Raw genomic sequence first — 12,508 nt, 5'->3', positions numbered from 1 at the left:
ATTTTTTATTTCTCGGTTTCGGAAGTCACTCAAGAAGCAATTCGTGAGTATTTTGAATAGGTTTTCAATCGAACGACTTAACTTCGACTATATTTGAGTGATATGTTTTTGTTAGAATCAAGTCAAAAGAGTAATACGATTGTTTTTCATCTTTATAAAAACTGTTTGTTACCCGCAGTTTTATCTGCGTGAATCAGTAGGTATAATAAAGTGTGTTACAATATTTTAAAGCTGAAATACCTAGCTATGTATCAATATTAATGTATTGCAGGCGGTCAAAGGCTTAAGTAGCCACTTACCATCAGGTGGGCCGTATGCTTGCCACCCTAGTGGTATAAAAAAACCGTTTATACGAGATTAAGTAATAAACAGTCAAAGATTTTTAGAAAATTTCACATTTATAATCTTAATAGAATGTAATCGTATCTAGCAACCACTCTACTAATTTTAATATCAATTTAGAGTTGATTACGAATGGTAGAAAACACCATCGTGTGTTAAGTCCGCCAAATGGTACATATAATTACACTGTGCATTAAAGTTTAAACAAATTAATAAAAATAAATATAGTTCTTGTAATGAAGCAACGTTTTCGATCTCATAAACATTTCGTGCAGCAGATTTTGCGTGATGTCGGAACAAACATACCGTTAAACAGACGACATTTTTAAAAATGTATTTGTTTTGGCTTCTGTTGCTCTTATTAAGTCGCTATATATCAATTTTCCGTAAATATCTCCCCATGTATAGACAACGTATATTTACAATTTTATTATAATAGTAAGATAAAGTAATTTGATTTGAATGATACAATAAGCAAATACTTACTCATGTATAGAGCTGCACTCGCAGATGTCGTGTAACCTTCAATATTGTTGTGGTATTTCCTCGCTATTGTTGTCGATGGAGCGTTGCGGTTTCTATCATCTCGACATAGAGCCGCCACTCTGTCGGTATTTATAATTTAATTTTTTATTATTATTTTAACAAACGTATGAGGTAGCCAAATTTCGAGAGTCGCATTTAGAGACTTCCTCGTTATGTTAATTTTGTTTCTAGCAATTGACAGTCACGACTTCTGTAGTCTTTTTAATTCGGAATCATAAAACGTTTTAGACTTTGTTAATAATAAGTCGGTTGTTATGTATGTATGTATATTTTTTTTTGTTTTTATATTTTTAAATGAAATATTTTCTATTTCATACACAATTTTGACGTCTTCATCATAATCATCATATCAGCTCTTAACGGTCCACTGCTGAACATAGGCCTCCCACTTGGTGGGTTTAGTCACAAAATGTCACAAAATGACGACGTACAAAATTGATATTATAATATTGTTAAGGCGTTATTCCCTTTTATCTAAATAAAAAAAAATACTCTCCTCGTTGCCTTTATCTTATAGCAGTTATAATCAATGGCATTATCGCCTGAAACCGTGTTGTGTTAAACAGAAATATGTGTATTTATAATACCAGCGGCACATTTGGATCTAGTCCATTATCACCCATTAAGAGGTCACAGTTCGTTCCTCATGACGCTTGCTGATTCGCAAACTCCTCCACCCTAGAATACGTTTACTCCAACATTTGTCGGCTCAACTGCAGTTATAACCAATTCATTGCTACTTATGCTTGGAAATTTGTTGAAATATGTTAGTAGTTATGTAGTGTATTAATTTTATTTCGGATTCGATCCCTCTGAGAAAGAAAAAAATACCGATATGATAATAACCATACAATAATATAATTATGAAACTGAAATAATTTATAATCGTTTTTCTATTTAAATGTACTTTTCAATATGTTTTCAATATTATTAGAAAGAAATAAAAAAAAACACCTCTGGCAGCCCTATACGCAACGCGACGGGCCATGCACTTCTGGCTGTGCCAATGTCAGCCAGTTCGAGGCCACGCGCTTGTTTACGCTTTGACATTCGTAATTACACTTATGTACCTACGTTACGTGTGGAAAATTGCTGCCAAATTATACGAAGAGTTGTTAAATATTTACTTACCGAATAGCGGTTTATGGTGGTTGTCGTTTGTGTTTACATCACAACTATTTTCGTGTTAGGAAACACGGAATCATATTTGCTCAACGGTAATGCTCGTTCCTTATTGGCTAAGATACAGGGTTGGCGCGTGTGGAACGAAAAATCTTTGGTCTCATTTTTATAAAAATATTATTTTGCGTATATTATGTGCACGCATCAAATATAAAATATACTTGTTTTTTTTTTTTGTATAAATACAGTGGACAAATACACTAACAGGCATACAACCCATTTATTTGCCGTATTCTAATTTTTTAATAACCCTACATGGGTTTTTCAAAAAGATGTTAAATATTGTAAAGGGGCGAATAAGGATTCTGTTAAATAAAATATATTTTGATATTATTAGAAAAACACTTTTACTTTTCCAAAAACAAGTTGTTATAATGAATACCAGTCATGTTTCATCGTTTAAGACATTTTTAAAAGTTAATTTTCATTAGTTTTTTCCTGTACAGTCAGTTGATAGATTTTTTTTAATAATATCAATATATAAACAAATTTTTACCGAGACAGTTTCGACTATCAAAATAAATATGTGACACTCTTTTTAAAAATTTACATGCTTAAATCGTGTAGCAGTTGCGCCTGATAGGTAACCCTAGCTATTCGCCATTACTTTTCGTAACGCCGCTCGAAGTCTAATCTGTCTAGCTGGAGGCAAACCATTAAAAGATACCTATGTAGCTACAGTGAGTAGATGGAAAATGTAAAAAATCCTCTAGGTAGCATAAATGACCGATTTTAAAGATATTTTCATTAATGCTTGGAGGATACGTTGATTTTATATTTTCATAAGCAAGAGGTAAATAATATTTAATGCTGGCTGATTCTAAAATTGATGACATTATATAAGAAATAAGTTAACTATTTCTTATATAAGGAGAAGTACTTCCTTATATAAGAAATAATCGAAGGAATAACCCAGTTTTTGCCTTAATCTAATATTTACTTGTATATATTATGAAGACAAATAGAAAGCAGATAAATCCGGCCTGTACACCGCATACGCAGATTGTCCTCTATTTGAAGCTTGGGTGGTACTGCAAGTGTATTACAGTAATATTATGAATAAATACTCAGTTGCTTTTATGTGTCATCGTAACAACAATCAGCTTCGATGTAACACGACTCTTTCAAAAAGTCCCCACTAACAATGGGCACGGAGTAACAACAATGACTGTTCGAAACCGTCCGGCTTATCGGAACTCGGTGCACACGCGACCCACTTCGCCGGTACATATGCGCATAAACAAGTGTAATTAAACTCCCCCCCCCCCCCCCCTACTAGTGAGCATTAGGGGGACGAGTGGTTGCCCACAGCAATAAGAATTTATAGACTGGGTGGAAGTGAAATTCATATACATTCCTTTGGGGAAAAATTAGTAAAAGAAACTATAACCTTTTCCGTAGTCTTGTTAACAATATTCTCTGTCTTTTGTGGTCCTCCCAGAATCCATTGTGATTCTCCTGGAGCCCATCGTAGTTAAATCCTAGTGAATTGGTTACGAATGACTTCATCCTATATTTTTCAACCTCCGCTGGTGTCCTACCATTATATACCGCTAGCATAGTCTCGATCATTCATAAAAATAACATCTTTATTCATACAAATACTTTGGTTTATGGATACGGAGTATCGAAATTAATTTTCAGACTCTACATAGGTTCGGAAGCTCGTCAGTGTTGTCACAAATGTATTTTTTTTTATTCAACAATAAATTTTAAAATATGGTGCAATTCTCGCGAAATGCGTGCATGTTAGCTAGAGGCAAGCTTTCAGTACAGTATCCTGTTGCTTACAATTGCAAGCCCTGACTGACTTAGTTCTTATTAGAACGCGATTTGTCAGTGTACCCTGGTTATTATTATAAATGTAACAGGAATGGCGGTTCTACCTGTATATTTATTGTCATGGCGTAGCCTCGTTATTATGGTTTCATATCTATAAAACGGAATTCTTGTTGACATTTCGTTGGCTGTCTACTTGGCACATTGACAGATGTAAAGTTATTTATCAGCCCTTAATCCCGGTGAGAGATACAGAAATTAATTAAATTTAAAAAATTCTTGATCTTAGAAAATAAAGTCTTTTAAATGTAAAATATGTTCTTGTTGCAAGATTAATTAATTTTGAAATAATAAATAAGATGACGATGAAGCGACGACCTCAAATACATTGTAGGGAGTCAATGGATACAGTTGACTCGGGACCGTTCCTTATAGCAGTTTATGGGGTAGGCATATATACAGCAGTGGACAGTTAACAGCTGATGTGAATGAGCTGATGATGAAATTGTAAAATAATTATGTTCTCGACAGCAATCTTACTTGGTATAGTCAGAAGTACTTTGACTACTCTTCTGGTATACTTAACAATAGATTTTGTCTAAATCTAGAAATTCTTATACATATCCAAGACATACTGTAGTTTTCAAGTAAAATATGTATTTTGTCGTACATACCTGTTGTATGTGTAGTTTTTAAGCGGGTACTAAATGAAGAATCAAAATGTAAACGAAAATATATAGGATGTTCTCTATACATATGTAAATACATTTGAAACATATTATCCTCATTTTTTCAGTCGAGAAACCACGGTAATGGAAAATACCAACATTTTATTCACGTTTTATCTATAGTTGCACTTTGTTTTTAGTTAGATCAAAAGTGTATAACGTAGATTAGTATATTAACTGCAGCTAGCTAACTATAGTTCATAAGCTACGGTAACCGCTTACTATCAGGTGTGCCGTAAGCTTGTTTACCACCTCAGTGTTATAAAAAAATAAATAGCAAGAATAGCAATTGTTAACAATTTAGAATCATCATCATCGGCTGTTAACTGTCCACGTCCAGTTTTGAATAACAATGCAAAAATGTAGGATTGAATAGCGTACAATTTTTTTTACCAACCGTACCCATTTCAACACAATATAGTCTTCCACATCCACTCTCCACTAGCATCGCAACTACGAGCCCGGGATAATGGCTGCATAATGAACAGTTACTTCTTGTTTGATAAAACCTGCTTTTGTTCAGTTTATGGCGACGAAATTACAGCCATTCGCATGAGAATGTAATAATGTTATTAAAACTCGTTTTAATTATTATAACTATGATATTAATCAACGCATTCAACGAACGTATATTTGTGTTCTGGATTTAGTTTCATGTAATCTGGTTCAGTTTACGATTAGATTATTAGTCAGCGTCAGCTGTCTTCTCTAAATAATATAAAACAAAGTCGCTGTTCTCGTCTGTTTCTCCACATGCTTCTTTTAAACCACGCAACGGATTTTTATTCAATTTTTACAGTCGTTTGGATATTTTTCTCTTTGCAGAAGGTTTGTGTTCGTATTTGTACTGTATATCCTAATTTGCATTCGTGTAAAAATGGCTAATTAAAATTATTCTGTACATACTACACGTGATACACATTCAACGTAGTCTTAAACTAAGCAGGGCTCGTTCGAATACAACGGCGAAATTACTATAGTCAAGATGTTCAAATTATAAGGCTTAATATCATGGAAGTGATAATCTAGCGAGATAAACCGCGCGCATCCTATCCTAAATTATCAATCTCATATATAAAACGGATCTTTGCATATAGCAACACTTTAAATTCTTAATAGAGTCTTGCATGGTGTCACCTTTCCACCTCGGGTGAGAGTAATAAGCTTTGGATGCTTGTCTTGTATTAAGATATAAAGGGTCATACGAGTGGAAGGCAGTGGTTTTTTTTGTGTCGAAGGAACAAAAACTACAATGCTAAAATTATTTTTATACGACCAGCAATAAAATATTTTATAACCTCAACGACCTCATCTCGGTGATATTTTTGCGTTTGTGCTGTGTACGTGTGTTTACTGAATAAGCGAAATGATGCTAAATGTTTTATATCTTAAGCGAACTCCGAAGAGGAAAGGCTTTGCGCAATTCATTGTCATTTATTATGATCATTCCTTGTCCATTGTCAGCCGTGAACTAGGTGGTTAAGTATTTTAACTCACTAACGCGCTCTAGGTACTTTTAATGTAGTAATTACGTGTGACGCCAGTAATCTATGCTTACTATTTACAAATAGAATTATGGTACTTTTAATTTATGGTAAAGGTGATTAATTACGCTATTCTGTAATATATATCAAGGAAACCATATTCAACAAGATCTGAACAGCAACTCTAAATACCAGTCCCAGTCTGCTCCAATTAAAGGAAATCATCTCTAAAAATTGTCCCGAACGAGAATTGTCTCTATGTAAACCTACACATACTAAATTATGCATATTTTTGAAGTCATACTTTATTCAATATTATGCTTGTATTTTTCAAACATCGCACATTCGAATACCCCAACAAATGAAGTCCACGTGCCCTAGTACTCCTTCATTTAATGTCTCATAAAGTATTACATCATCTCATCCAACCCAGTGGGATAGAAAGGGACAGATTGCGGAGGTTTCTTTCATCGAGCAATATCCATTTCCGACGCGTCTTTATGCTCCGCTAGCATTCTTTGTTGCCGCGAACTTTATGTTTATAATACAGCTTTCTGACTTTAATAAAGGTATTTCATTGGTGGGGAAAATCTTGTGGGTGGCTTGCATATATTCCGCTTTAATATCTTTGTTATGTAGAACTTATCCAATTGCGTCTTTAGTTATAAATAAATATGGATATGGAACAGTGTGGTCCCGGCATAGAATAGGCCACCCCTCCCTTTCCCGTGGGTGTCGTAAGAAGCGACTAAGGGAGGGCGAGTGATGGGCAGCAGCGTCCCTCTTAAAACATTTCTAAAATCTAAGTGCGGTGGTCAATCCGCTTGCTGGACGTATTTCTCTTTCATAGACTAGAGACCTGCACCTAATGACTCTTTACGACATATATGAGATCAATGTTTTCGTCCAGTCGGCGTTGTCCTACATTTTCCGTATCGGTTGTCTATTTTTTGACCTATATAACCATGCCTTACCTTATCATTTTATGTTGATATTATTATAAAGCCACCGTCTATATTTCAACTACAATTTGGTGTAAATCCGCAGCCAAAGATTCTTATACAAGAGTGCAAGTTCCTATAATTACTAAAATAGTAATAAAAGCAAGTCTTTCTATAAAAGTCACGCTTGCTATTTTTATTTATTCTTTATTGACCACATAACAAAAAATAAATTTGGTACAAATGGTGGTCATAATGCTATTTAGTATTCTTTCCCAGTCAACTTTAAAAAAAAAAAACAAAAATAATATCATCAGATAAAGCGTCCGCTTGTTTGATATTCAAGTTGCATAAAAAATAAGTCGTATACTTATTTGTTTAATTCGTAGTAATTTTAATTTACTTGTCTGTAACCTTTGGAGTAATCTAATAAAATTTGTTGTTGATTGCTAACCCTGTGATAATCGTTAAACTCAATTTGTCACTTTTTACCGAACGTATCTTCGTTTTACGACTTAATATTACAATTTCTAACTATATTTTTTATCATTAGAATGATAATCTGTAGATTGTATGATAGAATGTAGATGTAATGCAAAAATTTTTGCCTCAATCAAATTCATGATCTCTTCATTAAAATCTTTAAATCGACTGTAATGTTACGAGTGTGATCTAATAATGTATATAGAACATATAATTCCTCCTAAATCCAATGACCGCACATTAAAGTCTTAACCTCAATTATACCTCGCACTAATATCTTAATTAGTTGCCGTTATTCATTAACGGGCGATCAGCTAAGAGCTACCGGTCCTGGCACAATGGGAACACAATACAAACAATATAGTAACTGCAGTATACGTCTAGACGCCCTCGTTTACTACAGGCCTCCCCCTTCGCCTTTCCACATGTTCTCCCCCACACACCCATCGCCACCCTCAAATAAGTATTCAACGAAAATATGTCTTAACTACGTCTGTTATTGTTATAATTAAGAGTTGCGTATTGTTTTTGCACTATTGTGGTGTTTTGCATGTTCGTAGGAGAAATGACTGTTATCATCAAGCCACAATGGTTCATCGCTAGACATGGACCCCCTACTAAAGGTACTTTACTGAGCGGCATCATCCACCTTTTGCTTCCAATTCTTACCAGCCATTATTACATTGCATGACATTTCCACGTAGCCGTGGGTTGCTTAGTTGCTTGTTTGCGGATTCGCTCTCTTTCTCGGTCGATGCTGAGAAGTGATTTCTCAAAACAATAATGAGGAAAATCGGGTACGCGCTAGAGGAGTGCAGAAAAAAGTTGGACAATATTTCGTTATTTCGGTGGTCTTTCCGCAAATAATTCCAACGCGGATTAGTTCTACATTTGTTACTACCCATAGATATTTGCTGGCAATTATTATAGGGTTCTCTACTTTTTTATAACACCATTATCAGCACCATCGGCATCCTAAACACGATTCCGAGAATGCTGAACTGTTTTTAACTCTCATAGAGTAAAAGACAGTTCAGTCTTGAAACGAAATCCTACTGTAGTGATTAAAATGCATTGTAAGGGTATTAACATTATGTAACTGAGAAAATGAACCCTCATATTCTGAAATAAAAAGAAATTGCAGAGAGAACGGAGGTGGCTCAGGTCCATTCCTTATGGCTGTCTATGGAGGAGGCCTATATTCAGCAGTGGATAGATAACGGTTGATATAATGATGATAAATTCGAAATATTACTTATAATTATTGTGCTACTATTAATACCATAACCAATTTTATACAATTTGATTCTAACAAAGTGACTTCAACCGTGACCGAATTACAAGACGTTTTATCGAGATGCATTACTTTAAAAATACATATTTGAACTTAGGACGCACAAAGGAAAGTTTTGTCAAAAAATTAATATGGGATCAACACAGGCGTTAATCCTGTAATTGCAAAAGGAATTGTGAAAATCGGTTCACAATTGGCATTACGTCGCAATTTGTCGCCTAAAATAGTCATGAAAAACCACACGAATTAAGTGTTTTCTTCTTTTGGAATACGCTTTGTTGCTAATATAGTGTTATATTAGTTTCAATTCAAGAATGTTTATTGTAAATATCTGCTGATATTCTTCATAAAAAATCTATACACTTGCTTAAAGTTCCCATTTATCGGTCCGCTCGCCTGTTACTAGCGACCCGACCTCTATATTCGCTCAGTTTGTTAAACCCAAGTTCATTGACTCACTTTTGTCGAGACGTCTCGCGCCCCTGAAGTGGTGGTCTGTAATTTTGAAAAGTTTAACCTTCAGAACATTTGGTAACTGGTACCCACTGGTCTTAGAATAATTGCTTGACAAATTTTTTCCTGTGAACTCACCTCTGTCGTTCCCATGGGAATGACGGAAATCCTGTCTGACGTTATTACTATTAATTACCGTGTGGTCTCGGCATAGAATGAGCCACTCCTTCCTTTCCCGTGGATGTCTTAAGAAGTGACTAAATGGTCGAGGTAAAAACAGCAGCGTCCATCTTAAAACATCACCAAAAACTTAACTGCGGTTACCAACCTGCCTATCAAGCGTGGCAACTACTGGCAAAACCCCTCTTATGAGAGGGACAGCAGTGGACAGTTAACGAGTAAATATGATAATTACTATTAGAATCATAGATTTATATTTTGCATATTGAGGAAACAATCGTGACATTTTTTTTTAAATCACCATCATCATCATCTTTGTGCTTCAATTAGGGCAATTATTTGGGGGTCGGTCTAATGTGTTTTTATTCATATAACACAATGTTTTGTAAAATAATGGAATAACATAAAAACTTTTTTATTCCAGCTGTTTTATTTATTTTATGGACTGTTATTTATATAAAATGATATAATCAAGATCGTTTGACTAAATGTGCTAAATATAAATAGATAGGTCAAATATGTAGTTGTAAACTGTAAAATTACTTGCTTTGACTTCCACGAGACAGGCTTTGCCTAGTGTGGGGTCATAGCTATATAGTACTATAAGCTAATTTTGTTCAAGGAAATAAAGATATTCTTATTCTTTTACATTTTGTGATTAGTCAACTAACTATTTATTTAGTCACTGATAACTGGCTGGTCCACTTTATGCACAATACATAATTGTGATATGTTTAATAGATATATTAATATGAATGTACTACTTCCAGTTGGTGTATTAAAATGTGGACCAGTGCTCAAGTTAGACCTTTTGGAACATAACTGTAAATTCGCATCAATGAAAACCACGCCCAATATGGTACAGTAGTTTTTGCGTGATACCAGAACAAACATACAGACAGACAAAATGACTAAAAATATTGTTTTGGCTTCTATTATTCTAAGAAAGACATCAATTTTTCTTAAATACCTCCAATTTTGTTATAATGCTAAAATGTGATTGATATAATGCAGCTTCATCAAGAAGTCACCACACATACGGTGAACTATGTACATATACTCGTATAATGACTTGAATTTCCGTGTTCTACATCGTTACATGTATTTATTTATAGGCCATTAATTAGGCGTGCCAGTTTATTTGTGTCTTAATTACTATGTTCGTGTGTGGACGATAGGCTGAAATGAATTATGGTGGATAATGATAGCTCGCCGACCACACTGAAAAGTTTAGACAGGTCTGTCACAAAACTGTCAAACAGACCTGAGTAAACCTTTTTTAGTAAATTCCACAAGTACGAGTTTCTTAATTCAGCTATTCTTTGGCTATTGCGTGACTTCAACAATTCTTAACGGAGATTTATAATTATCTTTGTAATCGAATAGGGCTGATTCCACTCTTAGTTGTATTAAGTCTATATTAAAATTGTGGTTCTCTAAATCCATCTCAGTTTAAAATTTTTTATGTAATACATTATCTCTTTGACCTTGTTTATATTGTCTAGAATGTATACTTTCGATATCAGTTCATCTTTGTAATTTTAAGTCATTCACTTGCCTTACATCTGTTACACCTGTAGGTAATTTTATAAATCTCTATGAAATTAGAAAATTTTTAGATTAGAATAAGACGCAATATAATAATTGACATGCGTATAAGAAGGCCTTACTATGTTCGATCTGTGAATCTAGAGTTATAATGCAAATAGGGTACCAAGTGCTTTATCAATTAATCACCTCTTTTTAAAAGATCTTTTAATAATTTTTGTTGTAGTATTTGTTGATTTTGTGTATGAGTGATTGTATAGTGTAAGGACTAAGGCGTCTAAGGCATTATTTTAAAGAGAAGCGACATATCAGAAATGTCATGGGCGGTCGTCACAATTTTTTTTATTAAGAGTATTTTCACTGCAGCTTTATCTGACCGAGCCCATTCCCTTCCCGTCTGAATTTTGGGAAATCCTTTAATATTCTTAGTATTCATCAATGTTATCTAAGGAATCCAGTGCAAAGTTTCATATTTTGACTGTTATCAACAGGTAAGAGAGCTCAGTTCTTGTTTGAAAGTAGTCTTTTCTTTCGGCAATCTCGGCTTGAGAAATTTGCCCTACCCACCCTTATTGTCAGGCGTTGGCCGCCCCACTGTCTTATTCGCCAGACGGGACGGAACGGGGAGTTGTGGCCCCATATCGGCGGACATTGACTCCGCGGATTATCCATGGCCTCACGTATGGGATTTATGATCCGTCACCTCAACAGTGAGTTTATAAATATACATTAAGATAGACAATGTGAAATGGAATGAATGGAATGTATTGATTGATAAAATGTAGCCTATGTCCTATCTATAATAGAAAGTGTATGTTAAAATTTTTTGAGCGATTTTTGATTGATTGAGCTCTTAAAGCGTGAAGAGGTAACGAATAGAGGTCTCTGTGCATCTTCTACCAAATTTATCATGGTGAGTGTTCTGAGGAATTGTTCGGATTGATACCTGCTGCTGATTTTCACCACCGTACAACCCGCCACAAACTAAAGTTACATCCCAATCATCTGGACCAGTGGCGGTATTCCACCGTGCGTTTTTCAATGCACTTTCTTCCACGCACAATCATTCTTTGGAATCAACTTCCAGCAGCAGTATTTCCGAACCGATAAGACAACATTTCATTTTTAAAAGAAAAGGCAGTATATTGCCGCTTTGTTGTGGGTGATCATGGGCGGCGGTAGTCACTTACCATCAGGTGAGCCGCATGTTCGTTTGCCCCCTGTGTTGTAAAAAAAAAGAATAAACAAATTTATTCCCACGTTTCTTATATTAGTAAATAATAAATAATTGTTAATCCCAATTTGCTGAGATATGATTCCAGGATTATATACGGGAACGTGATGAAGGAAAGACTTGTTGCATCCGACCGCGTGCCAATCTTAAGGCCATTGTTTGCGGGTATGGAGTTCATATGCTACTACGCGCCGTCATATAAAGTTAGGCACGCGTATCATTCTCGGAGCAAACTATCGCGCAATTACCTAAATGGCATACGTTTTGTTTCTAGCAGAGCGTTCAGAATAATTTTGTTGTCATTTTCATTTGTT

At 34.8% G+C, this 12,508-nt stretch overlaps 1 protein-coding gene and 1 long non-coding RNA gene across 7 annotated transcripts in view; one reads left to right on the top strand and one right to left on the bottom strand.

Annotated features, from left to right (window-relative positions):
• Positions 1-3,095, bottom strand: part of LOC128200470 (uncharacterized) — a 26,660-nt gene extending 23,565 nt beyond the window's left edge. Inside the window, exons 1-2 of the long non-coding RNA XR_008252733.1 lie at positions 3,011-3,095; positions 829-947 (exon numbers count right to left, since the gene is read on the bottom strand). This is a non-coding gene — a long non-coding RNA (uncharacterized LOC128200470). The remainder of the gene's footprint in view (positions 1-828; positions 948-3,010) is intronic.
• The window catches only part of LOC116412933 (AF4/FMR2 family member 3), a 309,889-nt gene that overhangs the window by 163,209 nt on the left and 134,172 nt on the right, over positions 1-12,508 (top strand). The window lies entirely within an intron of this gene.

Source organism: Galleria mellonella, unplaced genomic scaffold (genome assembly GCF_026898425.1).
Source record: "Galleria mellonella isolate WM207_F2 unplaced genomic scaffold, CSIRO_AGI_GalMel_v1 utg184, whole genome shotgun sequence".
Taxonomy (NCBI): Eukaryota; Metazoa; Arthropoda; class Insecta; order Lepidoptera; family Pyralidae; genus Galleria; species Galleria mellonella.
The sequence above is the reverse complement of the archived record's forward strand: the minus strand, read 5'-3'. Positions and strand labels throughout refer to the sequence as shown.